General features: G+C 35.0%; 1 long non-coding RNA gene across 1 annotated transcript in view; it reads left to right on the top strand.

The window, feature by feature from the left end:
• The window catches only part of LOC119583121, an 11,107-nt gene extending 6,545 nt beyond the window's left edge, over positions 1-4,562 (top strand). The window contains exon 2 of the long non-coding RNA XR_005229689.1: positions 4,485-4,562. This is a non-coding gene — a long non-coding RNA (uncharacterized LOC119583121). The remainder of the gene's footprint in view (positions 1-4,484) is intronic.
• The last annotated feature ends 399 nt before the right edge of the window (positions 4,563-4,961 follow it).

Genomic DNA, 4,961 nt, shown 5'->3' with positions numbered 1-4,961 from the left:
CCCTTTGTTTTTAAAAAAAAAAAAAAAAAAAAAGTGGGATAAGAGAAAAAAAAAAAAAAATTTTGTTTCCTAAGTTTTTGAAAAAATTTTTTTTTTCCCCCCCTTTAAATTTGGGGTTTTGCGAAATTTTTTTTAAAGAAGCTTTTTTATTATTTAAAAAAAAAATTTCTTCTCCTTTTTTTCCCCCCTTTTTTTTTTAAAAAACCCTTTTTCCCAAAATTCCCCCCCCAAAAACTTTTCATTTCCTTTCCCAAAAAAAGATTTAAGTAAAAACCCCAACAAAAACCCCACCTTTTTTTTTTAATTTTAAAAAATTTTTGATAAAAATATAAAAGTTTTAAAAAAGGTTTTTTTAAAAAAAAAAAAAAAAAAAAAAACCATATTAAAAAAATCGATTTTTTTAAAACCATCCCCTTTTTTTGTCTTTAAAATATTATTTTTTTTTTAACGGGGTAAAACTTCCCTTTTAAAAAATCCCGCTTTGGGGAATTTTTTTTTGCTTTGTAAACAGTACAATTAAAACAAAAGGGGGGGTTATTTTTTTTTCCCTTTTTTTAACTTAAAAAAATTTTTTTTTTTTTAAAAAAGAAAAAAAAGTTTTTTTTAAAAGGGGAAAAATTCGTGAAACCTTTTTTTTTAACGGGGGTGTTTTTTTTTTTTTAAAGAAAAAAAATTTAAAAAAAGGGGGGGGCCCTTAAAAGTTTTGACCAAAAAAACCAACATATAAAAAATTTATAAAAGGGTTAAATTTTATTTTTTTTTTCTTTGGTTGTTTGATAAAAATATTGAAAAAAAAAAATCAGTGAAGTTTTTTTCAGTTAATAAAAAAATTTTTTTTTTTTGTTAAGTTTAAAAAAAGGGAAAAAAAATCTTTGGATTAAAAAAATTTGTTTTTATTTTTTAAAAAAAAGAAATCAAAAGGTGGTGAGTTTATCGTCAAAGTAAAATATTCTCCCCTTTGAATTGGGAAAAAATAAAATAAATTATAAAACGGGGTTCTTTTCATATTTTTCCATAAGTGGGGGTTTAATGCCTTTAGAAAAATTAAAACATCCCCTTCATAAAAATAATACTATTAAAACGGGGGGGCCCCTATGTTTTTCCCTTCTTTTTATTAAAAAAGGAAATGCCTTTGGGGAAAAAAATTAAAACTGGGGAAACAAAATTTTTACAGTTTTCTTTGAGTTTTAAACGGGAGTACGGGGGGAATTGGGAAAATGCATTTTTCCCTTAAGGTTATTAGCAAAACTAACTTTAGGGGGGGCATTGGGGGGTTTTTTGGGTAAAATTTAAAGGTAGGCGGAAATGGGAAAAAAGGGGGGGAAACCCCTTTTTTTTCCGGGGAGTGCTTGGGGAAAAAATTTAATTTTTCCAAAAGAATAAGGGTTTTTAAAAATTTAAAAAAAAACCCTGTTGAAAAACCCGAAATTTTTTAAACATAATATTTTAAAAAACCCAAAACAAAAAAACTTTTTTTTTATTTTTTTTTAACAATTTTTTAAAATAAAAAAAAAAAAAAAAAAAAAAAACCTTTTTATAAAAATTTTTTTTAAAAGATGCTTTGGGGGAAAATTTTTATAATGCCCCCAATTAAGAAACGGTTTTTTTTTTAGGTTTACCTGTTTATTAATTAACCTTTTTTAAAATCCCAATTTTTCAAACGGGATGGTGTTTTTTCCTTTTTAATTTAACAAAAAAAAGTTGTTTTTTTATCTTTTTGTTTTACATTTTTAGGACCGGTGTTTGTTTTTAAAAGAAAAGGGCCTTTGGGTTAAAAAAGTTTTCATGCCTTTTAAAAATTTGTTTTTTTTTTTATATTTGGGTTGGGGGGGTTTTTTTTTTTTTGGGTTGTTTGGGGGGGTTTTTTTGGGTGTGTGGTGGTTTTTGGGTTTTTTTTTAAACCCCGTTTTACCGGGTTTTATACCTTGGAAAACCCCTTTAAGTCTTAAATTTTTTTTAAACCCAAGATTTTTCAATCTTTAGGAATTAATTTTTATTTTATGTGGGTGTTTTTGTGGGGGGGATTTTTTTTTTTGGTTGGTTTGTGTTTTTGGTTTTAAACCCTTTTTTGCGTTGGTATAAAAACCTTTTTGCAAAAAGGGGAAAAAAAAAGATTTCAATAAGGAAAAACCCCCAAATAGAAAAAAGCAAAAAAAAAGGGTTTAAACCCCCCAAATTTTCCACTGGTGCCGAGTTTTTTAAAGGGGTACGGAAAAAAAAGGGAAATTACCCAGAAGAATTATCCAATGACCCGAACTGAAAAAACACCAAAGAGGGAAAGGGGGTAAGCTATCCAATTACTTCTTTTGGGGGTTTCGACGGAAAAGGGTTCGCAGGGTTTATGGGGTTTTGTTGGTCCGGTAGAAATCAAAATAGTTTTTTCCCCGTTGGCCTTTTATATCTATTTTTGACCCCCTTCTTGGGCAACGGAAACTGAGGATTGGCATGCGTAAGTAATCGGGCAGGAAAATTTTTCCCTTTGTCACTCTTTTATGCGGGGGAAAAAATTTTGGGTTTGGGTGGTGTGTTGGGGGGTTTGTTTTTGTTTGTTTGGGGGGGGTGTGTGGTGTGTGGGTGTTGTGTGTGTGTTTTGGGGTTGTTGTGTTTTTTTTTGTTTTGAAACGATTTTTAAAATTTTACATAAAAGCAAAATTTTATTAAACCTGTGTAAAAAATTTTTGTTTTGGGGGGAAGTTTATTTTTTAAAGGGATTTTCCCTCCTGAAAGGGTAAATTCTGTTCGGACAATTTAAACTGGTAATTTCTGGGAGGGGGGGGGGTGACCCCGAGCACCTCCCGGGGAAAGTTTGGTTCGGTAGGTTTTTCTTTTGTTTTTCTTTTTTTGGGACTGTAAGGTGGCTTTTTAGTCACGTTAGCTATGGTCTGGTGGTTACCTCGTGATCATTAACGCTTTCACTCCCACAAGGTTTTGTGATTATGCGGTGATCTTTATCTATTCCCCTGCATTGGAGGGGACCCGTCTGTACATCCTGGTTATGGTAATGATTTCGGGTCGGATATTATTTGTTAATTTCTTTCAGTGGTATCTTTTTGTTATGATGCCCATTTTTAAACCCCAAGGGTGCGCGGGTTTGCCATCGTTAGCTATGTCTAGTGGTTGCCTCTGATCATTATCCCGCTTTCACTCTCGATAAGGTTGTGTGGTTACGTGTGATCATTAAACTATGTCACCGGGTTTTCCTGCATTGGGGGGATACTCGTTGTAGACATCAGTTTTTCATTATTTCTCTATGATGGTCATTAAACATAAATGACATGTGAAAAATAGGTTTTAAGATTTCCGGGGATTATTTTTGTTTTGTGGACATGGGTTTCGGTTTTCGGTTTTTTGTTTCGTAAAAGGGCATGATTACGTCAGGGACGGCCTACTTTCCCCATTCATGTACTGGTTGAAGGTGAACGGATTCTGTCCACCTACATTTTCCTGCTTTCAATCTCGATAAGGTTGTGTGGTTACGCTTGGATCATTAATCATGTCACCGGTCACCGCATTGGAGGGGATACCGTCGTAGTATATCATTTTTTTCATTATTTCTCTTATGATGCGTCATGTACGAAAATAAAATGCATATGTGAAAGTAGGTTTTTGATTTCCGGGGGATTGATTATTTGTGTGGACATTTGGTTGCGGTTTGCGGTTTACGGTTTCCAAAGGGCACTGATTACGTCACGGCATGACCTACTTTTACATATGTACTCAGAAAGGGGGTTTTCCCATTTTTTTCCAACATTATCCTGCTTTCACCCGATAAGGTTGGTTAGTTACGCTGTGTCATTAATCTATGTCACCGGTTTCCTGCATTGGGGGGGATACTCATCGTAGTTATCATTTTTTTCATTATTTTCTTAGATGCGTCAGTACGAACAAAAATGCATATGTGAAAAAAGGTTAATGATTTTTGGGTATGATTATGTTTTTGTGGGCATTGGTTGCGGTTTGGGTTTGTGGGTTTTGTCAAGGTCATGTTACGTCCGGGCCTGGCCCACTTTTACATTCATGTAGTACATAAGGTGGACCGATTCTTCCCTATACCACTATTATATATAATACATACATATATATAATATATATTATATATATATATTATATAAAATATATTATAATTTTATAAAAGTATATATATATTTATATATATAATAAAATATATATTTTATTATATATATATATATAATAATATAATATGGGGGAAAAATAATAGGAATGTGGGTATTCAAAAAAAAAAAAAAAAATAGAACACGTAAAAAGGAAATATAGCACATCTACGCGCATGCACGCACACACACACGCACACAAACAACACAGGTAAAAAGGTAAAATAGAAGAGAATTGCGAATTTTTTCCCCAGGCAGAGCTGCGGCTGCGGGAGAGATTGTGGGGGACTCAAGGGAGGGAAGGGGATTCCTCACAATATCCATAAGCTCCTTGATGGCCGCTAACACATACGCAATTACGTCTTATCTCAGATGCGGATTGCGGTTGCACTAGGCGTGGTGGTGGCCTGTGCGTTGGCGGCAGCGGGGAGCGGCGGAAATGCGACGCAGCCAAACCGCGTCCTCTTCCTGGCGCCCATCTCCTCCAAGAGCCACAAGAACCTCTACTTGGGGGTGGCCGAAGCGCTGGCCGATCGCGGGAGTCAGGTACGTAACCGGGGCCCGGATGACTGACCCCGGGCGAAGGTTTGGGGTTGGGGGAAGGGGGCCGCGGAGAATGTGGGGTCATTGGAATGTTATATATTCATTTTACCCCGCTGTTAATGATGTGCGTGGGCCCGAAAAACGCTGGGGCTGAGGACACCTCCTTGTGCCTTGTCGCTTGTGTCAGTCGGCCTTCGCTGAAAACCCTTCCGACCTTTCTCGCTGTACCGACCTCTATTTTCATGTCAGCCTAGATTTGAATGGTCTGAATCATTATGGTTGTTAGCATCTGTCTTGCTGTGCTTT

Source organism: Penaeus monodon, chromosome 16, assembly GCF_015228065.2.
Source record: "Penaeus monodon isolate SGIC_2016 chromosome 16, NSTDA_Pmon_1, whole genome shotgun sequence".
Classification (NCBI taxonomy): domain Eukaryota; kingdom Metazoa; phylum Arthropoda; class Malacostraca; order Decapoda; family Penaeidae; genus Penaeus; species Penaeus monodon.
The sequence above is the reverse complement of the archived record's forward strand: the minus strand, read 5'-3'. Positions and strand labels throughout refer to the sequence as shown.